The following is a 25,858-nucleotide window of genomic DNA, read 5'->3' as shown; positions in this document are numbered from 1 at the left end:
GTGTGATTGACAGGGCCCTTGCCCGAGCCAAAAACACCCCCCGGACCATCAACCCGATCAGGAACTCCCGCCGTAACAACCGCATTCCTTTGGTGCTTCCTTACCACCCTAACACACTTCCTATCCCCAGGATCATTAACCAGAATTTTTCCATCCTACAGGATGATCCCTCCATTGGGGCCCTCTTTTCTGATCGCCCTATCATCTCATATCGCCGACCACCTAATCTGCGTAACCTCCTTGTTCACAGCTCCCTTGACCGCCCTCAGCAACCATCCACACCAGGCACTTTCCCTTGCAAAAGAGCTCGCTGTATCACCTGCAAGTACACAGCCACCACCACACTCATTCAAGGCCCCTCAGGACAATTCCGGATCACCCAGACAGCATCTTGTACCTCCAGCAACCTTATTTACTGTATCTCTTGCAGTAAATGCCCAGCCATCTACATTGGGGAAACAGGAAGGAGACTCGGAGACCGCTTCAGAGAACACGTCAGGGCTGTGAAGATTAAAGATCTCTCCAAGCCCATTGTTTCTCATTTCACCTCTGACGGCCACGACCACTCTAATCTCTCCGTCTGTGTTCTCAAAGACGGTTTTCCGAACTCATACATCAGAAAGACCACCGAAACTAAAATTATTCTGCAGCTGGGATCACACATTCTCCCTTCCCTTAACGACAGATTACTGTTCTTTTAAATTTTCTCCATTCATTGGAAGTTTCATTTCACACCTCTCTGCACCCATTCTGACTTCACACCTCTTGATTGGCCTCTCTTTCTGTCCCCTGCTCCCGCCTCTCACTCCTCCTCCCTCTCAACCTTTGTTCTCCCGCTACTTTACCTTTGCCTACTGCCCTGTCTCTCTCACACCTGAAGAAGGCTCCACGGCCGAAACGTTGTGTTCTCTTTCTTCTTTTTTTCAGCATGGAATAAACCTATTACTTGTTCCTTTGCAGCCTACGCATGCTGACGCAGCTACCCACCTGAACATTAAAACACTACGATTTGCACTGACTCGAAAGTGATCTCAGCAGATGTTGTTCCCCGCATAACGCTAAAGGTTGCAAAGCGCATTTGGGTTGAGAGGACGCAGTAAAGCTTTTGTTTTCTGCCTTGATGTCAAGCTGACAAAGTATCTCTAAAACTTAGCTTAGGTTCTCAAGAGACTGTCAAAACACAATTCCACTGATTGCTTTCCAAGTCACTTTTTGCCAGCCGGTAATATTTCTTCTGCACTGATAACCAAGAATTGAATTTCATTTTTTCGCAAGCTGTGTGAATTTCTTGAAAAACAAGTTTTACAGAAAGGAACTGAACACATGCATTTAACGAAATCAAGCCCTTTGTGATTGCCCGAAATGGTACGCTCTGTACCAAAAGATAAGAAGAAAGACACAGCTGGGATTTGAATCTAGATTCTTTTGTTTAATAGACAGGTGCTTTAACTAAGTAAGGCACGGTGACAGGGTACCCATCACCTTTTACAGCCACTTGGACACACCACTCTGAGACATCTGCGTTCAGTGAGCGCTGAGCCTGCTCTCAGAGCAAATTGCCTCTTTTACATAGCAGCCCCGACACTGAGAAACGAAGAGAACTGGCTTTTATCTGGCATTTTCATGTCCAATGCGTTTGACATCTCCCAAGGGCGACAGAGTTCTTTTGCGACACTATTTCTTCTTCTTTTTTATTTCTGTACGCTTTGATAAAAAAAAACAAGAAATCGCGCAAGGGAAAAAATGTCCTTTTTTTCATAGAGAAAACGTGAACCAGGAAATGTGTTGAGAAGAAATGATTTAACATGATACGTGACCTAACTTACCGGAGCAAATGCTCACCCGTCGAGGTCTGCTTTACTAGAGTGAAATATTTGATCATTTCTCGGCATTTTGGAAGAAAACAGTCTTTTTTGAATTCTAAATCAGTCGGAATTTCAGTGCGACATAAACGCTTTGTCTGATTTAAAGAGATTATATTTTAAAACTCATAAAAATGTAGAAAACAACTGTTTCTCACTTTGAAATTTTAGACGGGGCGGTGTATTACTAGTAGCAGCGCAGCACACTATGGCGCAATTCAGGTTATGTGATATACCAGAGGTTTAATAAATAATGAGTGTGATTTCGAATCATAAGATTGTAGGTTCGACTTGTACCTGGCTCGTGTAAACTTTACTCAGGCCCCACAGTAATAGATGTCTATTATGCAATGAACTGCACCTGAAAGCAAACGTTGGGTCTGTTCTTTTTTTTCCAGCATGAAATAGCAAATCGTTACAAAAAGCACCAGCTGCCCAATAGTGTTTTTTTTTAAATTACATTTACTTCAGGCTTCAGACACTTTTTAATAAAACAAAAGTGTCCTGAAACTCCCTAGCAGGTTTGCTTGAACCTGTATTAAAAGAAGTTATCTAAAACTTCCGGGATTCCATTTCATTCTCTGATGTAGCTGTCTCTGAAGTCGGACGTGATGTTTAGCAGATGTGAACTGTGCCTTTTCTCTTTTGTTCAAGGGTATTCGCTGTGTGAGCTCTATTTTGTTTAGATTATCTATGTGGTGTACACACAGATCTTAACTGCATGGTGTGAATTCCGTGTTCAGGACCAGCAGAACCTGAAAAACTATGAGCTGATTCCGGTGTGACTTGAACACAGCCTTCTGATCAGGAGTCAGATGCGCTACCGTTGCACCACAAGGTCTCAGCTGGCTATTCATTTGAATTCCCCAAAGGAGAAAAATCAGCTTCACAAAAAAAAAAAAAAGATTTTTTTTTCTCCTGTGAGGAGCGCCGCTCTTCTGAAGAGAGTTTCTTCTTCCCAGACCACGTTTTATTTTTCCTGCGCAGCTCTTGTGCAGGTGTTGTTCTCGATAACAGATCCAGGATCACTGATTGTTTTTTCTATTTCTTTAATTAAGTACCCCATGGTGCAACTGTAACACGTCTGACTCTAAATCCTGAAGTTAATTTTCAGAGTATATCGGAGTCAACTGATACTGATCAGGTTCTGATTTTGCTGAACCCACAGCTTTAATCATAATGTCAAATTCCCAAAGCCTGCTGACATTATATGTCCATCCATTCTCGTCAAAACTCGTATTTTCACAGGGTACCGTTCAGAAATCGCTGTATAGAATGAAAAACTCCAGTAGATGTTTGTGATTTTCCTTTAAAAACAATTGAATCTTCGGAAATTTTACGGAGTGTATCACTTTTACTGAGACCGAGGAGTGTTAAGCTGTACATGAGTCTTTGTGAGTCAGTTGTTAACCAAAAGGGTGGTGGTTTGAGCCCTCCCAGGGATGCTATGAGCCTTTTAATGTACACACCCTCCTCACTTCATTTCTCCATGGCCGGTCTTGTACCGCAATCAAATACAGAGCCCGTAGGGAGTAGAAGGCTCGCAAAAATAGCTCACTGTGTATATAATGAAGAATCGGAGGTTAGTTTCTTATCTGCATGTTGCAGAGCCTTACACAACTCGTACCAACAGCTGGGGTTTGATCCCTGCACAGGTTATAAGTTGAAAGGTCATTGTAAATGACGTGTAACAGATTTTTCCAGCTGGCTTTTATGTTTCACACTAAATTGCGATCTTGAAACCAAAATAATTAGAAATATTGAACACAACCGTTGTTCTCCAAGAAGGAATGCTGTTTTACACTGATGTCACTCCTTTTTATTTAACCCGGATTGTGAAGACAACTCTGCCCTATCAAAGGAAAATGTTACACAAAAGTCGGAAAGCACACTCTGAACCCATCTGTATATTTGATTCCCGCGATCCGTTCAAAGCTGCTTAGTGCTTCGCAAACAAATCATTTCAGGGAAGAAACTCAGTTTAGTGAACTACTTGTGTATTTTCACTCATTGAATTTGATCTCAAAATTACAGTTCAGATTTATTGGAAAACTTCACAAGCATTATTAGGTTAGGACTGTAAAATTATGTTTTAATATCTTGGTATATTTACCTTCATTTTAATATAGATATAACCATAAAAGTTGTTAAGCATATTGTACCGTTGTCGTACTTTTTAAAACATTTTAGCTGAGGGTGCACGGCGACTATTTTACCTTGTGATACATTAAAGACATCTGTAAACGAAGATGTAATTACAATAAAATTGGCAATTAACAGAAAACCACAATTTGTATAATATTATTCCTCGATATCGATGATCAGTTGAAGGATTTGAAGAAACTATCAAAGAAACATCAGCAATAGCAGATGATTTTGGTTTTGAACCCAACTTTACACCTCAAAAATCTATTTGTCCTTGAAAAAAGAAAAGATAGGCATGTTTTGAGTCTCATAATTATCCTCTTCTAGATCCAAAAGAAACGTATAAATTGATTGCTTCCTTAGTATTTTGGATTTTCTTACGAAGATCTCACGAAGTATTGCCAGGATCTATATTTAGCGTTCGGTAGCGATAACACTGCTGATATTGATTGAGTAAAAATCTATGATGTATTGACAGCTTTACTGAAGCGAGAAGTCCTCGAACGCCGCTTATGAAGTGTTGGGATTCATACCAAGATATACTTTTTGTTTTCCCACCCAAAATGCTGCTATTGCATTACACATTATATGAACATTACCAGTTGTGGTAGCTTCTGGGTGTAATTTTCCAAAATTGAAACTAGTTACAAAATTATTTAAGATGAACCATGTCCAAAAAATTTTAATCATGACTAATATTAATATCAACTGAAATTACTACAGAAAAAAAGATTTAACCGAAACATTTATAAGGCTATGCAAGCCTAAAAAGTAGAACAATTAATTTCATATAACTTTTATTTTTTATTTTTTTAGAAATGGGCTCACACACCTGAAGACACTAATGTTTCTCTCCGCTAGAGTATGTGAATAATAGTTTAACCCAAAATGTTACTAATTGTGATTTTGTTAAAATGCAATAAATCGTCTATCAGCAGTAAGAAATTATATAGAAAGTAAGAAATTGTTTTATTTCATAAACTGTAAGACGTGAAGGTAGTTTACAGTTTGCATCCTTCGCTTTGTCTTTTAACTTAAGCGTTCAGGATCCAAGCCCAGGTGCGGACGGTTGTGTTTCTTGAATCTCTTGTAATCATCAAAAGACATTGTTTAGTCTTTCAGTTTTTTCTCGAGTTGTACCATGGATATTTTATACGATGCAGCTTTCAGCTCAGTGCAGAGTGCAGAAGGAGGACTCGCTCGCTGAACGATCTCTCAAGAAATCCCGGGTGAGATTCAACAAGTGGCTTCTTCAACAGCCACGACAAGTCTGAAGACTTTCTTCTGAATTTCCTGAATATACTGTTACATTAAATTAGTTCAAATAATTTGGTAGTTAACACAACTAAATGCTTTGGAGGTATATTTAAAACAGCAGAGCAAGACATCAGGCACTTCGAGTATGCATGAAATTAATTGTGTAAACCTGGATCTATATGAACAAGTTCTCTTGTTCATTATATCTTTTTATATTTGTTAATTGAATATATCAATTGAGTATATCTGTTATATTTTTTAATGGGATAGGACTGTACACTGGTGGTTCCCAGGGGAAAAAGGGTTATTGAGCCATTGGACATTCAGAGATTATATGTTGTGTGGGCGAATGTAACCGTGTGTGAAAGTAAAAAAAAAAATCCTCTTAGATGATCAAAGAATAAGTTGGGTTGGTGAATGTAACTGTGCTCTAACAATCCTCTTAGATGAAGCCCTACAGATGCAGCCCCTGAAAGTGTATTCGACTTACCTGTATAGTACTGCTGACACAAATGTAGCCTCTACATCAGACAGAAAAGGCAATGTGTTCGCTTAATCGTGTGAAGGATCTCCTTGTGAATCTGCCTCATTCATCAATGGAAATAGAAGCCATTAGAATACAATACATGTTCACCTTCAACCCCGCAGCTGCCGGACGTGCTTGTTTTGGGACTATTTGTGATGAGTATCGCATTAGTAGGTATGTGTCCTTAAAAATGTAAGGGACATTCAGTTATATACAGACGGTACAGAGACAAAGTAATAATCCTATTTTAACGTGTCCTGCATTTTAATTTACTGAACAGATATATCGAAATGTTCTTATTCAGAGCCCCTGCAGTTCGTGCAAATTAGAACCACAACAATACTCCTGAGTCCTGAGCACCACACTGAGCACACGTTCAACTGGGCTCTGACTTTGTTCAGCACGACTTCTTGTTGCAGTTGAGCTCAGAGCTGGAGATGATCTCCATATTCTACCACACTAACTAGTCCTAAACGTAGAACACAGTACACACTTCCTTGCGGTTTCTCCTGTATTTAATTAAATGTGGCATTGTGAAATCAACCTGTAGCCCTACTGAATGCAGAGTGACAGCGGCAGAAACAGAGAGGATTATATAAGAGGATTATATCAGTCTCACAGTCTTATAAATTTACAATTAGATGAATTATTGTAACAGTTATACCGTTAATTTAAATAATCAGACTACCTATGGAACTGAGAGCAGGCTGGAAATAAAACCAGGAAACACATTTTAACCCCCAGGATCAGGTTCCTGATCCTCCTGGCTTCTATACTCTGATGATTCGTTTAAAACATTTAAAAGCACTTATTACAGGGACTTATGCTTGTTCTCTACTGCTCCACACGGGTACACCTTGTAACACATTAATCTGCGAAGTAAACTTTTTTTTTCCTGTTTAATGAATTTCATTCCTTGGTTTGTCGCTCTCCTTTTACAACTGTTATGATTCGCTTCTCTTCACAGCCCGGTGTGTTCTTTTTTGGGGGGGATGTTATATCTGTAAGAAAAGCCGCCCGGGCTCTGGACAGGAGTTTCCTCCAGCGGAGATGCACTCTGCTCTGTCAGAAAGAGCACTGTGATGTCATAGACACAAGCCTGAGCGCCTGGATCAGAGAGCAAGGGCACGCATGGAGGAGAGTTATTGATCACTTATCCATCGAAAACCAATTAATTCAACTGAAGAACCGTAGAATAAACGATTAACTTCACCGATTGGTGAGTACTGATTCTTTTTCCGTTTTTGACCCTGTTTTAAATATCTAGAAAACAGTCAATAAAGACTGTATCCATCAATTACCATAGTGCGTTTAGTGTAGAAAAAAAATAGGTAACTGTATCCTAGAGCTAAAAAATTATATTCCAAGTTGATAAATGTATGTAACAGTTCACATGTATTTTTTCCTGTGTTTATAAATCAAAGAGCAATGTGACGTAATGGGTAGCAACAAATACTAATACTAGTGTATTCATATTAATATTAATGAGAGTAAAACTGGTAGTTTTAATGCTAGTGTTCATGTGAGTATTAATGATGATAGCGCTACTGATAGTTTTAGTTTTAATTTTCTGTAGCGGCAATACTTGTTAATAAGACAGAATTAAGTGTTGCTGTGCTTTCCCAAATGAGGCCTCATCTCTCCCTTCATCTCTGTGGTGCAGCCACAGAGGCTGATTTAAAGATGTTTTCCTTTGATAAGGGACAGCTCCCAAAGGGGGATGCACTTAGCTAAGCCTGGCTATCATGATCAATGGTCATCCATTGGCGCCTATCTGTCTAGGGAGTGCCAGATGGACATCTGGACTGCATTCCTAAGTGTCAGGAGTAAGTGACTCATAACTCACCTTGATCAACCAATCAGGGACTGGTAGGGCAGAGTAACCCACGTGGGACTCTGATGCCCATGGAACTTTCAGCCAATGAACGAGCTGAAGTTCCTCCAGGTAAAAACAGGCAACACAGAGGGCCTGGGAGACTTCTGTGGACTTTCTGAAAGGGAATTCAAAGGAGAATTCCAGGGTAGGACGGCCTTAGGAGCAGAAGGCTCCCAAGGGCAGGACATTCTCACAGTGCGCCTCCTGACCATCCTGAGACTCAGCCCAGACAACCACGGAACGGCCAGTGTGTCCGAGTGCCAGAACTTTCCTTTGTTCTAAGAGTCTAGAGCGGAGGTTGCCAGAGAGTAACCAGAGGATCCACCCGAGGTTAGCATCAGCAGCAAGCCTTGTGAACAGGTCAGAACTGTGGACAGCTGAATCACTATTCAGAACTCTTCATCAGGAACGAACCGGTCCTCTTCCTGACTTGCTGGGACCCACAGTCATCTTTTCTCCTGTGCGCAAACTTTGCTAGTTAAAGCCAACACTAACTAGCCGGTCAGTGAGCATCAGCAGCGCACCGTCGCAAGCCGCACAGCACAGCCTGGCACGGAGCCAGAGAGCCCGCAGGAGATCTGAATCCCCAGAGACTGGATGAGTATTCAACTTCAATGCACTACAGCTTGAGAATTCAATTGTTATCCCAACCAGTTGATATCAATTTGATTCCTAAGAGTTATGTACTTGTTTTGAGTATCTAATGTAGAAGTTGTAACCAAGTTCAATTACGAAACGGTCTAAATGAATGATATACTGAACGTATGTCCTCTTGATATATGTAACTCTTTGTAACTGAATGAATATATATCTTTTGTATTCTGATAACCCTCACGATAAGATCGGTTAAGTTTACATGCATATTCTATGTATTAAGAAATGTATCCTCGTGTATTAGTACCTGTGTGTGTGCGTTGTTTGAGTTATATCGCATGGTTGGATTCTAAGGCCATCAAAAGAATCATTTTATGATTTACTGCTACAATTAATAATTGTCCCAGTAAATGCCCAAACCCTACAGAACTGGTGCCTTCAGAGAGCACACTACATTTTTATTGGCGTCCCTGGGTGGGCTGGTAAGACTGAAATGAGTCAACCAAGCAGAATAATTCAATCTAAAACGCCGCGGGTTTCATACACGACAATACAGTGTGCTGAAAGCCGAAAGGAAAAAAGTTCCCCTTGCTCTTTAAGCAGTGCTTGATTGTTTTGTGATCTTTTGCGATCTACCGGGTTGATTCATATATGATCTTGTGGTTTTCTAAGGTAAAACTGTGATTTCGTACTTAAAAGTAATACTCTTTACGTTTAACGATGTTTGCTAAAAGGTCTGAATTCGAGTCGCTATTAAGCATTCTCTCTAGCAGCAGGTCTGACCACGATCCCTTCCATATCTCTATCAGCGGAGAAGCTAGAAAAATAAACCTCCATTCTCTGAGAGAGCTAGCGAAGGACATAGAGAGATTTGACCCCGCAGTGTCAGAGAATAATATCGAGGGTTATATTCAGGACCTCAGGTATACCCTGCAGTACCTGCCAAACGCCACAGAACAGGAGAAAGTGTTTCTGGTGGCTCCTGAGCTGGCTAAGCCCCGTTCCAAAGCACTCACACAGGACCGCACCCAGCGTCCTAAGTGCCATGAGAACACCGGGGGAGGGAAAGGCCTAGAAAAGGCTGAACAAAAGGATTCAGTAGCCGCCCGCCTGGCCAGGCTTGAACAAGCTTTATTAGGACAGGGACAACCGCTCCCCAAGGCTGCCGGAAGCGTGAATGAGCTGATACTCTCCACTGGAGGAGGCGGAGACCTGCCCCCTCTCCCTCCCTCAGTCTATCTGATTGAGCGGAAGGGTTTCTGCCTGGATGAATTCAGCCACTCCCAAGTGAGTGCTGACTCCACCCCTGAAGTCACAGAGCAGGCAGTAAAACACAGAGGAAAAGCAGGAAGCTTTTACCTCGAGGCTGCCATGGGAGATGTCTTACACAGTGAGACACTGATTGACACTGAGGTTGAAAGGTGTTTGATGTCACACGGCAAGCTCAAACGGGTAGAAAAAGAAAAGGGCATGCGACTCAGAGAGGAACCTTTGGTGGATCACCAGAAAGGCAAGGTGTGGAAACAGGTCAAGGCTCCTAAGCCTTCTGTACAGAAGGAAAGGGGGGCCAAGAGGCAGACTGTGCTCACACAGTGCCCACCGAACACAGAAGCCTATGTGGAGATTCCTTCTGTTCCCTCTGGACAAGAAATAAAAATAATTCCTTGTTCCCCGGATATACCGGGAAGTCGTGTCCCGGCTGAGGTCCCAACAGCCTCCATGCCACAGGAGCGGTGCTCCAAGCAGCCGCCTGATCCACCAGGTAAAGCACACACCTTTTAAGTCCCTAAAGAGGAGCAGATCTCCCCACCTGGCGATGAAAAGGAGCTTTCCCTGTGCACCCTGGCACCCAAGAGGGGTCAGGACCACCACCCTGCAGTGGTGGAAGGGATCCAGATGGCAGGAGAGCAGGTTGGTGATGAAGCCCTCACCCTTAGCCCTGAGAGGTCCTCTATTAGTGAGGATCTGCTTGAGCAGCTGTCACAGGGCCACCGCCAGGTGCCCCTGGTGCAACATTTACAGGTTAGACAGGAGGTCCAGCTGGACGCTGAGACTACTGCGCTGTGGACACACCTGATCCCAGATGCCGATTCCCTCTGCTGTGACCCAGGGAACCTGCAGTCAGGTAACATTATTTCTCACAACTTCCAGGTAGTGAGTGAGACTGACCTGATTGTTCCTGCCTCAACGGCAGGGTTGCCTACACACCCAGTCCCCCAGAAGGGACAGGGAATGAAAGCGGAGCCGGTTTTCTTACAGCCAACAGCTCAGTTTGTCAGTCTGAGTCTGACCAACAGTGGTTCAGCCAGACTGGAACTGGATGGTAAAGTCACCCGCCTGCCAGTGCAGGACATCGCAAAGAGAGGTGTCAGAATCCCCGCCTGCACTGACATGGGCCTGGTGAGTGATAGTGATTTCAAAGACAGTGAACTAGCTATCCCAGTGCTGGGGCAGCTCCCTGAACCCCTAGCGAGGGAGGGGGGGAGCGAGCAGGTGTCCTACACCTACCCCCAGCGAACGATTGTAAACATGCCGATAGAAGGATTCCTCAATCAGGAAGTGTGCATGGACCTGAACAGTTAGAATAGGGTAACAATCCCAGATCACTCAGGTGCTCCAGATGACCACTCAGCTGAGGGTCAGGCATGCTCCACCGCTGCACCACCCCCTGCAGGGTTCTTAGAGCACAGGCATGGACAAATCGAAAAAGCAGATCCTGATCCTGGAAAAGGAGGAGCAGCATCAGCAGCTGTGTCAGATCTCCCCAGATTTCCAGGATGTTGGTGCCCAAGATGCCACAGGGCATACTGAGGAAGACACCATGTACATGCTGCGCCAGCTTAGAAAGGCAACAGTCACTCAGAAGGAGATGACTGGGATCAGCCACCCGAAAAGACTTTTGGGAGGACTGATTGCTGCCGCCACTGTTGCACATTTGCTATTTCTGGTAGGTTTGTGTGCTACTGGCACTCTCACCCTGACTGCCCCAAGAAGGCAGGTGTCAGAAATGCCAGAGGGTAGTGACAGACTGTATCGACAGCAGAAAAAGTTGGAAAGCTTAGGGAAAACCCTACAGGCAATTTCCTATGCAACAGGGTTAAACCTTATTCCCCAACCAGTGGACATGATTGTTGGTGTTATACAGTGGGTTTATGCTTGTGTGCAACAGGCCAGAATGTTGACACAAGACCTGTTAAGGGAGTTTAGTGCCACTGTAGCCAGTCTAACCATGGCACAAATCCCAACCCACTTGATTCCACTCTTTTCAGTAGAGGAGTATGTGACATTAACCCCATCGCTCATAGCTCACCCAGAAGGCAATCCAAGATTGAATTCGGTTCCAAATCTTGAGATGGGTATGGCTACCAAAGCTATCCATTGGCTGTGTCTAAACGATTCACCAATGAAGGGTGTAAAGCTGCTAACGAGCAGAGGGAGGTTAATGAACCCCATGAAGAGCAGGTGGGAAGTAAATGGCTGGTCAGCACACCACATTTAACTGACACTATGACTTGTGACAGGCATGATACAGCTACCGCAATGCAGCTACCTAATCAAACAGTTTTCCTGTAAGTTTCCGAGGAGGCCATAGTACAGCATGGTAACTTAACACTGTACGGTCTGGAACCAGACAACATAAGACCAAACTTGAGGTCATGGATGCCTTCAGGTGCCACACTATTGAATTGGATAGAAATCCAAGAAACAGTAAGCCCTGAAGAGGTATGGGTAGTTAGTTTGCTTTAATGGAACAAACCTCCAAACCACCCTAGCAGATACCCAACACAGGTGTTGTGGTTTATCGGGGGGCTGGGAACAGGAACTGTTGTTGTTGTAAAACTACTGCCAGGTAGCTAGATCATGACTGACAGTGTACTCTGAATGCTGTACTCTCGCATCAAGATGTACTCCGGGTACCACGAATGAGTCAAAGGTAGCATGTCAAAAGAAAGGAAGTGACTTCTCCCCAAATATCTGCTACAGAGGTATCAGATATTGACAGTGAACTTCCTGATGTGTAATTCCTAGACTGAGATAATGTCTCCTACCGTGTTTATACATACTCCAGATGTTATTCATCCTGTTTGTTCCCAATGCTGGTTCCGGTATGAATTCTCAAGGAGTAATGTAGACATTTAAGGTTAATGTTCTAATGGCAAGGGACATCACTTAACTCTGTTTTGTTTTGAAGGCAACAACGCCTCTGGACCTCGTGACCTTCAAAAAGGGGGGATATGTAGCGGCGAGGCTTATTAATAAGGCAGAATTAAGTGTTTCTGAGCTTCCCAAATGAGGCCCAATTTCTCTGTTCATCTCTGTGGTGCAGCCACAGAGAAACCATTCATGCAAGATGTTTTCTTTTGATAAGGACAGCTCCCAAAGGGGGATGCACTTAGCTAAGCCTGGCTATCATGATCAATGGTCATCCATTGACGCCTATCTGTCTAGGGAGTGCCAGTTGGACATCTGGACTGCATTACTAAGTGTCAGGACTAAGTGACTCATATCTCACCTTGATCAACCAATCAGGGACTGGTAGGGCCGAGTAACCCACGTGGGACTCTGATGCCCATGGAACTTTCAGCCAATCAATGAGCTGAAGTTCCTCCAGGTAAAAACAGGCAACACATAGAGCCTGTAAGATTCAGATTGAGATTCAGATTCAGATTCAGATTCAACAAGATTCAGTAAGATTCTGGAGAGGATTCTGTGGACTGTTCTAAAGGGAATTCAAAGGAGAATTCCAGGGCAGGACGGCCCAGGAGCAGAAGGCTCCCAAGGGCAGGACATTCTCGTAGCGCGCCTCCTGACCATCCTGAAACAGCCCGGACAACCACGGAACGGCCAGTGTATCCGAGTGCCAGAACTTTCCTTTGTTCTAAGAGTATAGAGTGGAGGTTGCCAGAGAGTAACCAGCAGCAGGCCTCGTGAACAGGTCGGAACTGTGGACAGCTGAATTACTATTCAGAACTAGCTCTTCATCAGGAACGAACCGGTCCTCTTCCTGACTTGATGGGACCCACAGTCATCTTTTCTCCTGTGCACAAACTTTGCTAGTTAAAGCCAACAATGAGCATCAGCAGCGCACCGTCGCAAGCCGCACAGCACAGCCTGGCACGGAGCCAGAGAGCGCGGATTGGACAGCAACAGCCTGCAACTGTTTCTTTGTGCCCGCAGGAGATCTGAATCCCCAAAGACTGGATGAGTATTCAACTTCAATGCATTACAGCTCGAGAATTCAATTGTTATCCCAACCAGTTGATATCAATTTAATTCCTAAGAGTTATGTACTTGTTTGAGTATCTAATGTAGAAGTTGTAACCAAGTTCACTTTACGAAACGGTCTTAATGAATGATATACTGAACGTATGTCCTCTTGATATATGTAACTCTTTGTAACTGAATGAATATATATCTTTTGTATTCTGATAACCCTCTCGATAAGATCTGTTAGGTTTATATGCATATTCTATGTATTAATAAATGTATCCTCGTGTATTAGTACCTGTGTGTGTGCGTTGTTTGAGTTATATCGCATGGTTGGATTCTAAAGCCATCAAAAGAATCAACTTTGTGATTTACTGCTACAATTAATAATTGTCTCAGTAAATGCCCAAACCCTACAGAACTGGTGCCTTCAGAGAGCCACTATGATTACATATTTGGCGTCCCTGAACCGGTTTTCCCTACACAGGAAAGAAAGGAACCCAGACCCAACGTTTGCTTTCAGGTGGGGTTCATTTACATAACAGACATCTATTTCTGAGGAGCCTGATTTGAATCACACAACCCCGGTTGAAGTCGAATCGACAATCTTATAAACCGAAATCAGACACGTTATCCATTAAACCACTAGCCCGTCACGTAAATTAATTGCACCATGGTGAGTTCAGTGCCGCTACTAGTAATACCCCACCCCCATCTTAAATTTCTAAGTGAGAAACGTGTTTTCTACATTTTTTTTTAGTTTTAAAAAATCATCACTTTAAGCAGACAAAGCCTTTATGTGTCGCTCTGAATTTCTAATTGATTTAGAATTCCAAGACAAAAGCGTTTCGTTCCACAGCGGCGTGAAATGATCACGTCTTTCACTCTACTTCTCTCTAGTAGTAAAGCAGATCTTGCTTGGTGAGCATTTGCTCCGGTAAATTAGGTCACTTTTCATGTTAACTCACTTCTTCTTAACACAACATTTCCCGGTGCATGTTTTCTCCATGAAAAAAAGACATGTGCATGTGCATGTTTTCCCTTACATGATTTCTCGTTTTGTTTCATCAAAGTGTACAGAAAGAAGAAAGAAAGGAAAAGTGTCGTTAATGAACTCTGTCCCCCTTGGGAGATGTCAAGCGCATTGGACATGAAAAGTGCCCAATAAAAGCCATTTCTCTTCATTTCTCTTACGGTCAGGGCTCCTGTTCCGTGTAAAGGAGGCAGCTTGCTCAGCCGGCAGACTCAGGGCTTCGTGAACGCAGATGGCTCAGAGCAGTGTGTCCAAGCAGCTATAAAAGAGGAGAATTCTGCCGGCACCGTAGCTGAGTCGGTTTAAGTACCTGTCTCGTTAACTGGAGATCCGGGCTCCACATCCCAGCTGTGCCTTTCTTCCTGTCTTTTTGTGCAGAAACTACCATCTTGGACAACCGCATAGGGCTTGATTTAGTTTAAAGCATGAATGAATACATTTCCTTTCTGCAACAACTTGTTTTTCAAGAAATTCATACAGCTTGTGAAAAATGAAATGTAATTCTTGGCTATCAGAGCAGTAGGAATATTGCCGACTGGCAAGAAAATGCAAGCAATGTTTATTTTTTGACCGGAAAGGTGCGAATGGAGAAAAGCCTCTCTCATCAGTCTCTGTGGCGCAATCGGCGAGCGCGTTCGGCTGTTAACTGAAAGGTTGGTGGTTCAAACCCACCCAGGGACGATCTTCTTATTATTGTCAATGTAAACACTGTCTCCGCTGAAGCCGAAACCTAAACCCTCTTTATATTTGCAGAAAATGCGGGTCTTTTGCCCGTGTCCAACAACAACACTTGAGACCGGGGAAGTCCAATAGTGATCAACACCGCAACTCCCCAGAAATCCATATTCACCCTTGGAAAAGTATCTTTGAATGGCTGGCGGGAGATATCATTTATACTCCTGTTGCGTCCTCTGCTAAAAGAGTTTAGAAATACAACGCAGATTTGTTTGAGAATTTGACAAGCACTGTTACAGTACGTTAGCACTGTGAAGTTGGATGTTGATATTTTGATATATTTACCTTAATTTTAACATAAATGTAAACATACATGCTGTACAATCTATGCTGTACAATCAAACACAGGTATATTTTGAGTGTCATGCTGATCGTCCTGTGGATCCAAAAGAAAATGTTAAAGCTGATACATTTTCGATTGGAATTTGCATCTAGCTACAACGTCCCTGGATAAGAGATTTTATTAGGTGCGTGCAATCGGTATCTTTTACATTATGTATGGTAGTGGAAATAGTTTTAAAAATGTTTTCTAAAGAAGATTGTATTGCCAGGACCTGCCTTTAGCGCTCAGTAGCGATGACGCTGTTGATATAGATGGAGAAGAAATGTAAGATGAATTGATGATCTAAGCTAAAATAGCCCTAACACGCCTGCTGTAACAGTGTTTGTATTCATAGCAAGTAATATTTTTGTTTCAAACCCGAACGTTGCTTTTGCATTAAGTGTTATGTAACCATTAGCGGTTTCGGTAGCTTCTGAAGAGCGCACGTTTCCAAACTGAAGCCTATAAGAACATTATTCAAGACACACCATGGCCCAGAATCGTGCATCGGGACAAAGATTAACATCCATTGAAAGTACTCCCAAATAAAAGATTTGACCGAAAAATTAAAAGAGTAGGCAAGTATTAAAACAAAACCATAACTTCTTGACTTCCAATCTCTTTCCTGGTTCAGGCCATGTAAAATGACATATTCAGTGGACTCATGCCGAGGTTGTGAGTTTAAGCCTCACCTGGAGGAGCCTGGTTTTCTGTCTTGACAGGTAAACAGTGTTTTGTGTTATTTGCTAAATGGAGAGAGGATTCTGTGTTAATTGTGCTCCTCCTGGGAGAGGTCAAGATGAGAAGTTCACCAGGCTGGTGGTAAATATCCTGTCCAGGAATATCGGGGCTGTAGGGGGTCAGATCTATAGATGTAGTAAACACATTAGTGGAGACGGTGTGTCTGCTCTCCGTGAGAGAGCCGGGCGGGAAGAATAATCTGTGGTCTGGGAAGAAGAGACCCTCGTTGGAAGAGCGGCGCTCCTCACAGGAGAGAATGAAAACAATCTTTTTCAGGGACGCTGATTTTTCTCTTTGGGGGAATTAAAAGCACTTGTCGCAAGTGACCTCGTGGCGCAACGGTAGCGCGTCTGACTCCAAATCAGAAGGTTGCGTGTTCAAATCACGTCGAGGTCAGCTGATGTGTTTGCAGGTGCTGCTGGTGCCGAACCCGGAATTTACACCATGCAGTCGGGTTTTAGCTGTACACCACCTAGGTAATCCGAATGAAGTAACAGAACAGTACAGAGCACCCAGTCAGGAGCTTATGCAGCATTTCATCTTGAACACGACAAGAGAAAAGGCACACTGCACATCCGCGAAACATCACATCCGACTTTAGAGACAGTGACATCAGAGAATGGAAGTTTCAAACCGCTTTTCTGTTACAGGTTCAAGCAAACCTGAAAGTTAGGGAGTGTTTGGTCACTTTTGTATGAAAAAGTGTCTGAAGCCTGTAATTATAATTTGCCCTTCTTTTAATTGTGGTTGAAATCCACTCCCATGTACCAAGACCTTACAGTATATTCATGTTTACTTAAATGACTAACTATTGGACTATTGGACATTAGTTGGTGTTTTTTTTTTTGTAACGATTTGCTATTTCATGCAGGAAAGAAAGGAACCCAGACCCAACGTTTGCTTTCACTTGGGGTTCATTTACATAACGGACATCTATTTTTGAGGAGCCTGATTTGAATCACACAACCCCGGTTGAAGTCGAATCGACAATCTTATAAACCGAAATCAGACACGTTATCCATTAAACCACTAGCCCGTCACGTAAATTAATTGCACCATGGTGAGTTCAGTGCCGCTACTAGTAATACCCCACCCCCATCTTAAATTTCTAAGTGAGAAGCGTGTTTTCTACATTTTTTTTTAGTTTTAAAAAATCATCACTTTTAAGCAGACAAAGCCTTTATGTGTCGCTCTGAATTTCTAATTGATTTAGAATTCCAAGACAAAAGCGTTTCGTTCCACAGCGGCGTGAAATGATCACGTCTTTCACTCTACTTCTCTCTAGTAGTAAAGCAGATCTTGCTTGGTGAGCATTTGCTCCGGTAAATTAGGTCACTTTTCATGTTAACTCACTTCTTCTAAACACAACATTTCCCGGTGCATGTTTTCTCCATGAAAAAAAGACATGTGCATGTGCATGTTTTCCCTTACATGTTTTCCCTTACATGATTTCTCGTGTTGTTTCATCAAAGTGTATAGAAAGAAGAAAGAAAGGAAAAGTGTCATTAATGAACTCTGTCCCCCTTGGGAGATGTCAAGCGCATTGGACATGAAAAGTGCCCAATAAAAGCCATTTCTCTTCATTTCTCTTACGGTCAGGGCTCCTGTTCCGTGTAAAGGAGGCAGCTTGCTCAGCCGGCAGACTCAGGGCTTCGTGAACGCAGATGGCTCAGAGCGGTGTGTCCAAGCGGCTATAAAAGAGGAGAATTCTGCCGGCACCGTAGCTGAGTCGGTTTAAGTACCTGTCTCGTTAACTAGAGATCCGAGCTCCACATCCCAGCTGTGCCTTTCTTCCTGTCTTTTTGTGCAGAAACTACCATCTTGGACAACCGCATAGGGCTTGATTTAGTTTAAAGCATGAATGAATACATTTCCTTTCTGCAACAACTTGTTTTTCAAGAAATTCATACAGCTTGTGAAAAATGAAATGTAATTCTTGGCTATCAGAGCAGTAGGAATATTGCCGACTGGCAAGAAAATGCAAGCAATGTTTATTTTTTGACCGGAAAGGTGCGAATGGAGAAAAGCCTCTCTCATCAGTCTCTGTGGCGCAATCGGCGAGCGCGTTCGGCTGTTAACTGAAAGGTTGGTGGTTCAAACCCACCCAGGGACGATCTTCTTATTATTGTCAATGTAAACACTGTCTCCGCTGAAGCCGAAACCTAAACCCTCTTTATATTTGCAGAAAATGCGGGTCTTTTGCCCGTGTCCAACAACAACACTTGAGACCGGGGAAGTCCAATAGTGATCAACACCGCAACTCCCCAGAAATCCATATTCACCCTTGGAAAAGTATCTTTGAATGGCTGGCGGGAGATATCATTTATACTCCTGTTGCGTCCTCTGCTAAAAGAGTTTAGAAATACAACGCAGATTTGTTTGAGAATTTGACAAGCACTGTTACAGTACGTTAGCACTGTGAAGTTGGATGTTGATATTTTGATATATTTACCTTAATTTTAACATAAATGTAAACATACATGCTGTACAATCTATGCTGTACAATCAAACACAGGTATATTTTGAGTCTCATGCTGATCGTCCTGTGGATCCAAAAGAAAATGTTAAAGCTGATACATTTTCGATTGGAATTTGCATCTAGCTACAACGTCCCTGGATAAGAGATTTTATTAGGTGCGTGCAATCGGTATCTTTTACATTATGTATGGTAGTGGAAATAGTTTTAAAAATGTTTTCTAAAGAAGATTGTATTGCCAGGACCTGCCTTTAGCGCTCAGTAGCGATGACGCTGTTGATATAGATGGAGAAGAAATGTAAGATGAATTGATGATCTAAGCTAAAATAGCCCTAACACGCCTGCTGTAACAGTGTTTGTATTCATAGCAAGTAATATTTTTGTTTCAAACCCGAACGTTGCTTTTGCATTAAGTGTTATGTAACCATTAGCGGTTTCGGTAGCTTCTGAAGAGCGCACGTTTCCAAACTGAAGCCTATAAGAACATTATTCAAGACACACCATGGCCCAGAATCGTGCATCGGGACAAAGATTAACATCCATTGAAAGTACTCCCAAATAAAAGATTTGACCGAAAAATTAAAAGAGTAGGCAAGTATTAAAACAAAACCATAACTTCTTGACTTCCAATCTCTTTCCTGGTTCAGGCCATGTAAAATGACATATTCAGTGGACTCATGCCGAGGTTGTGAGTTTAAGCCTCACCTGGAGGAGCCTGGTTTTCTGTCTTGACAGGTAAACAGTGTTTTGTGTTATTTGCTAAATGGAGAGAGGATTCTGTGTTAATTGTGCTCCTCCTGGGAGAGGTCAAGATGAGAAGTTCACCAGGCTGGTGGTAAATATCCTGTCCAGGAATATCGGGGCTGTAGGGGGTCAGATCTATAGATGTAGTAAACACATTAGTGGAGACGGTGTGTCTGCTCTCCGTGAGAGAGCCGGGCGGGAAGAATAATCTGTGGTCTGGGAAGAAGAGACCCTCGTTGGAAGAGCGGCGCTCCTCACAGGAGAGAATGAAAACAATCTTTTTCAGGGACGCTGATTTTTCTCTTTGGGTGAATTAAAAGCACTTGTCGCAAGTGACCTCGTGGCGCAACGGTAGCGCGTCTGACTCCAGATCAGAAGGTTGCGTGTGCAAATCACGTCGAGGTCAGCTGATGTGTTTGCAGGTGCTGCTGGTGCCGAACCTGGAATTTACACCATGCAGTCGGGTTTTAGCTGTACACCACCTAGGTAATCCGAATGAAGTAACAGAACAGTACAGAGCACCTAGTCAGGATCTTATGCAGCATTTCATCTTGAACACGACAAGAGAAAAGGCACACTGCACATCCGTGAAACATCACATCCGACTTTAGAGACAGTGACATCAGAGAATGGAAGTTTCAAACCGCTTTTCTGTTACAGGTTCAAGCAAACCTGAAAGTTAGGGAGTGTTTGGTCACTTTTGTATGAAAAAGTGTCTGAAGCCTGTAATTATAATTTACCCTTCTTTTAATTGTGGTTGAAATCCACTCCCATGTACCAAGACCTTACAGTATATTCATGTTTACTTAAATGACTAACTATTGACAACTTCTCCCATCCCCTCTATGACAGGCTTGCAGGAATGAAGAGCACGTTCAGCAATAGACTGATTCATCCACGGTGCGACAGGGAGCGCTACAGGAGGTCATTCTTGCCGTCTGCCATAAGACTCTACAACGCATCCACCTTGCGTCTTGGCAGAGGCAACAGCGACAGTGACCTGTTTCTGGACTAAACGCATATACACATCTACTGCTACATCTGTTCTCTTTCTTTTTCTTTTTCTTTTTCCCGTTTACAACCACTTTTGTGCAATATATGCCAGGGACCTGTGCAATACATTTATATTTATATTTATATCATCTATATTTATCTATTCTACATCTATATTTATATTCATACGTGTGATACGATTTTCTGTGTACTGTTCTGTTCTAGTTTCCTCTTGTGTGTCTGGACTGTGAGTAACTCTTGTATTGTATGTATTGTACTATTAGTATATAATTCGTTACACTGTGGCTGTGTTGTGTGTGTCAAGCTGCTGTTGCACTGCAATTTCCCTCACGGGATCAATAAAGTATCTATCTATCTATTGGACTATTGGACATTAGTTGGTGTTTTTTTTTGTTGTAACGATTTGCTATTTCATGCAGGAAAGAAAGGAACCCAGACCCAACGTTTGCTTTCAGGTGGGCTTCATTTACATAACAGACATCTATTTCTGAGGAGCCTGATTTGAATCACACAACCCCGGTAGAAGTCGAATCGACAATCTTATAAACCGAAATCAGACGCGTTATCCATTAAACCACTGGCCCGTCACGTAAATTAATTGCACCATGGTGAGTTCAGTGCCGCTACTAGTAATACCCCACCCCCATCTTAAATTTCTAAGTGAGAAACGTGTTTTCTACATTTTTTTTTAGTTTTAAAAAATCATCACTTTAAGCAGACAAAGCCTTTATGTGTCGCTCTGAATTTCTAATTGATTTAGAATTCCAAGACAAAAGCGTTTCGTTCCACAGCGGCGTGAAATGATCACGTCTTTCACTCTACTTCTCTCTAGTAGTAAAGCAGATCTTGCTTGGTGAGCATTTGCTCCGGTAAATTAGGTCACTTTTCATGTTAACTCACTTCTTCTTAACACAACATTTCCCGGTGCATGTTTTCTCCATGAAAAAAAGACATGTGCATGTGCATGTTTTCCCTTACATGATTTCTCGTTTTGTTTCATCAAAGTGTACAGAAAGAAGAAAGAAAGGAAAAGTGTCGTTAATGAACTCTGTCCCCCTTGGGAGATGTCAAGCGCATTGGACATGAAAAGTGCCCAATAAAAGCCATTTCTCTTCATTTCTCTTACGGTCAGGGCTCCTGTTCCGTGTAAAGGAGGCAGCTTGCTCAGCCGGCAGACTCAGGGCTTCGTGAACGCAGATGGCTCAGAGCAGTGTGTCCAAGCAGCTATAAAAGAGGAGAATTCTGCCGGCACCGTAGCTGAGTCGGTTTAAGTACCTGTCTCGTTAACTGGAGATCCGGGCTCCACATCCCAGCTGTGCCTTTCTTCCTGTCTTTTTGTGCAGAAACTACCATCTTGGACAACCGCATAGGGCTTGATTTAGTTTAAAGCATGAATGAATACATTTCCTTTCTGCAACAACTTGTTTTTCAAGAAATTCATACAGCTTGTGAATAATGAAATGTAATTCTTGGCTATCAGAGCAGTAGGAATATTGCCGACTGGGAAGAAAATGCAAGCAATGTTTATTTTTTGACCGGAAAGGTGCGAATGGAGAAAAGCCTCTCTCATCAGTCTCTGTGGCGCAATCGGTGAGCACGTTTGGCTGTTAACTGAAAGGCTGGTGGTTCAAACACACCCAGGGACGATCTTCTTATTATTGTCAATGTAAACACTGTCTCCGCTAAAGCCGAAACCTTAACCCTCTTTATATTTGCAGAAAATGCGAGTCTTTTGCCCGTGTCCAACAACAACACTTGAGACCGGGGAAGTCCAATAGTGATCAACACCGCAACTCCCCAGAAATCCATATTCACCCTTGGAAAAGTATCTTTGAATGGCTGGTGGGAGATATCATTTATACTCCTGTTGCGTCCTCTGCTAAAAGAGTTTAGAAATACAACGCAGATTTGTTTGAGAATTTGACAAGCACTGTTACAGTACGTTAGCACTGAGAAGTTGGATGTTGATATTTTGATATATTTACCTTAATTTTAACATAAATGTAAACATACATGCTGTACAATCTATGCTGTACAATCAAACACAGGTATATTTTGAGTCTCATGCTGATAGTCCTGTGGATCCAAAAGAAAATTTTAAAGCTGATACATTTTCGATTGGAATTTGCATCTAGCTACAACGTCCCTGGATAAGAGATTTTATTAGTTGCGTGCAATCGGTATCTTTTACTTTATGTATGGTAGTGGAAATAGTTTTAAAAATGTTTTCTAAAGAAGATTGTATTGCCAGGACCTGCCTTTAGCGCTCAGTAGCGATGACGCTGTTGATATAGATGGAGAAGAAATGTAAGATGAATTGATGATCTAAGCTAAAATATCCCTAACACGCCTCCTGTAACAGTGTTTGTATTCATAGCAAGTAATATTCTTTTTCAAACCCGAACGTTGCTTTTGCATTAAGTGTTATGTAACCTTTAGCGGTTTCGGTAGCTTCTGAAGACCGCACTTTTCCAAACTGAAGCCTATGAGAACATTATTCAAGACACACCATGGCCCAGAATCGTGCATCGGGACAAGGATCAACATCAATTGAAAGTACTCCCAAATAAAAGATTTGACTGAAAAAAGAGTAGGCAAGTATTAAAACAACACTATAACTTCTTGACTTCCAAACTCTTTCCTGGTTCAGGCCATGTAAAATGACATCATCAGTGGAGTCATGCCGAGGTTGTGAGTTTAAGCCTCACCTGGAGCAGCCTGGTTTTCTGTCTTGACAGGTAAACAGTGTTTTGTGTTATTTGCTTAATGGAGAGAGGATTCTGTGTTAATTGTGCTCTCTCCTGGGAGAGGTCAAGATGAGAAGTTCACCAGGCTGGTGGTAAATATCCTGTCCAGGAATATCGGGGCTGTAGGGGGTCAGATCTATAGATGTAGTAAACGCATCAGTGGAGACGGTGTGTCTGCTCTCTGTGAGAGAGCCGGGCGGAAAGAATAATCTGTGGTCTGGGAAGAAGAGACCCTCGTTGGAAGAGCGGCGCTCCTCACAGGAGAGAATGAAAAAAATATTTTTCAGGGACGCTGATTGTTCTCTTTGGGGGAATTAAAAGCACATGTGGCGAGTGACCTCGTGGTGCAACGGTAGCGCGTCTGACTCCTGATCAGAAGGTTGTGTGTTCAAATCATGTCGAGGTCAGCTGATGTGTTTGCAGGTGCTGCTGGTACCGAACCTGGAAATTACACCACGCAGTTGGGTTTTATCTGCACCACATAAATAATCTGAATGAAATAACAGTGCAGTACAGAACACCCAGTCAGGAGCGTATGCAGCAAATCATCTTGAACACGACAAGAGAAAAGGCACACTGCACATGTGCGAAACATCACGTCCGACTTTAGAGACAGTAACATCAGAGAATAGAAGTTTCAGACCTTCTTTCTGTTACAGGTTCAAGCAAACCTGAAAGTTAGGGAGTGTTTGGTCACTTTTGTATGAAAAAGTGTCTGAAGCCTGTAATTATAATTTGCCCTTTTTTAATTGTGGTTGAAATCAACTCCCATGTACCAAGACCTTACAGTATATTCATGTTTACTTAAATGACTAACGCTATTGGACATTAGTTGGTGTTTTGTTTTTGTAACGATTTGCTATTTCATGCAGGAAAGAAAGGAACCCAGACCCACCGTTTGCTTTCAGGTGCGGTTCATTTACATAACGGACATCTATTTCTGAGGAGCCTGATTTAAATCACACAACCCCGGTAGAAGTCGAATCGACAATCTAATAAACCGAAATCAGACGCGTTATCCATTAAACCACTAGCCCGTCACGTAAATGAATTGCACCACGGTGAGTTCAGCGCCGCTACTAGTAATACCCCACCCCCATCTTAAATTTCTAAATGAGAAACGTGTTTTCTACATTTTTATCAGTTTTAAAAAATCATCACTTTTAAGCAGACAAAGCCTTTATTTGTCGCTCTGAATTTCTAATTGATTTAGAATTCCAAGAAAAAAGCATTTTGTTCCACAGCGGCGTGAAAAATTCATGTCTTTCACTCTACTTCTCTCTTGTAGTAAAGCAGATCTTGCTAGGTGAGCATTTGCTCCGGTAAATTAGGTCACTTTTCATGTTAACTCACTTCTTCTAAACACAACATTTCCTGGTGCATGTTTTCTCCATGAAAAAAAGACATTTTCCCTTACATGATTTCTCGTTTTGTTTCATCAAAGAGTACAGAAAGAAGAAAGAAAGGAAAAGTGTCGTAAATGAACTCTGTCATCCTTGGGAGATGTCAAGAGCATTGGACATGAAAAGTGCCCGATAAAAGCCATTTCTGTACGTTTCCCTTAGTGTCGGGGCCCGAATGTAAAGGAGGCAACATGCTCAGCCAGCCGACTCAGCTTACTGAACGCAGGTGTCTCAGAGTGGTGTGTCCAAGCGGCAGTAAAAGAGGAGAATTCTGCCGGCGCCGTGGCTTAGTTGGTTAAAGCACCTGTCTACTTAACGGGAAATCCTGGCTCCAAATCCCAGCAGTCCATCGCCTGTGTTGCACTAGACACCCTGTAGATAATCAAAAGCATATTGAGCTCCCTGTTAATGAAATTGGCGGATAAAAGCCATTTCACATCCTTTCTCAACTTGCTCAGTGAGCAGGCTCACCGCACACCGAACGAAGACATAACAGAGCAGTGTGTCCAACTGGCTGAAAAAGGGCAGTGCTTTGCCGGCACTGTGGCTTAGTTGGTTAAAGCGCCTGTCTAGTAAACAGGAGATCCTGGGTTCAAATCCCAGCAGTGCCTTACTTCCTGTCTTTGCCCACCGTTTATTGTTACAGACAATATGCTTCTGCATTATGTTTAAATGAAGTGTTCATTTCGTTTTTGGCACTTGTTTTTCAAGAAATCCACACATTGCGAAAGATAAAATCCTCATCTTTCTTATCAGTGCAAAAGAATTACTGCCATCTGGCAAGAAAATGACAACGATTTTTTTTTACTTTAGCCAAAAATCTGTGAATGTAGAAAAATATGACATCTGTCAGTTTCTATGGCACACTCAGTCGGGGTGTGCTTCAGTTAAACACAACGTTGGTAGATCAAACGCACCCAGAGACACACTTCGAATTAATCTGATCTAAACATTACCTTCTCTAAATGTGATTGAGTTCTTTCCACGTCCTTAGCCATCTTGATGTTTGCAGAGATTTTCAACTTTTGACACGAGTCAAACTACAAGTAAATAGTGGAGTACCTAAGTCAATATCACCGGGATTGTGAATAGAAATGTAAACATCAATTTTTCTGCTGTCTCCCGAGAAACACAAGTAAAGAGTCAAAACACAATAAATAATACCAAAAAAACTA

The 25,858-nt window shown here is 42.5% G+C and overlaps 6 non-coding genes across 6 annotated transcripts; all 6 read left to right on the top strand.

The window, feature by feature from the left end:
- The first annotated feature begins 15,108 nt into the window (after nt 1-15,108).
- On the top strand, nt 15,109-15,182 carry trnan-guu (transfer RNA asparagine (anticodon GUU)). The gene has a single exon. It is a non-coding gene; the product is annotated as a tRNA-Asn (tRNA).
- Nucleotides 15,183-16,623: 1,441 nt separating this feature from the next.
- trnaw-cca (transfer RNA tryptophan (anticodon CCA)) lies at nt 16,624-16,695 on the top strand. Its single transcript has one exon. It is a non-coding gene; the product is annotated as a tRNA-Trp (tRNA).
- Nucleotides 16,696-18,338: 1,643 nt separating this feature from the next.
- trnan-guu (transfer RNA asparagine (anticodon GUU)) lies at nt 18,339-18,412 on the top strand. Its single transcript has one exon. It is a non-coding gene; the product is annotated as a tRNA-Asn (tRNA).
- A 1,441-nt stretch (nt 18,413-19,853) lies between these two features.
- trnaw-cca (transfer RNA tryptophan (anticodon CCA)) lies at nt 19,854-19,925 on the top strand. Its single transcript has one exon. It is a non-coding gene; the product is annotated as a tRNA-Trp (tRNA).
- Nucleotides 19,926-23,615: 3,690 nt separating this feature from the next.
- trnar-ccu (transfer RNA arginine (anticodon CCU)) lies at nt 23,616-23,687 on the top strand. Its single transcript has one exon. It is a non-coding gene; the product is annotated as a tRNA-Arg (tRNA).
- Nucleotides 23,688-25,220: 1,533 nt separating this feature from the next.
- Nucleotides 25,221-25,294, top strand: trnat-agu (transfer RNA threonine (anticodon AGU)). Its single transcript has one exon. It is a non-coding gene; the product is annotated as a tRNA-Thr (tRNA).
- Nucleotides 25,295-25,858: the final 564 nt, after the last annotated feature.

This window comes from Lepisosteus oculatus, chromosome 14 (genome assembly GCF_040954835.1).
Source record: "Lepisosteus oculatus isolate fLepOcu1 chromosome 14, fLepOcu1.hap2, whole genome shotgun sequence".
Classification (NCBI taxonomy): domain Eukaryota; kingdom Metazoa; phylum Chordata; class Actinopteri; order Semionotiformes; family Lepisosteidae; genus Lepisosteus; species Lepisosteus oculatus.
This window is presented reverse-complemented; position numbering and strand designations above follow the sequence as displayed.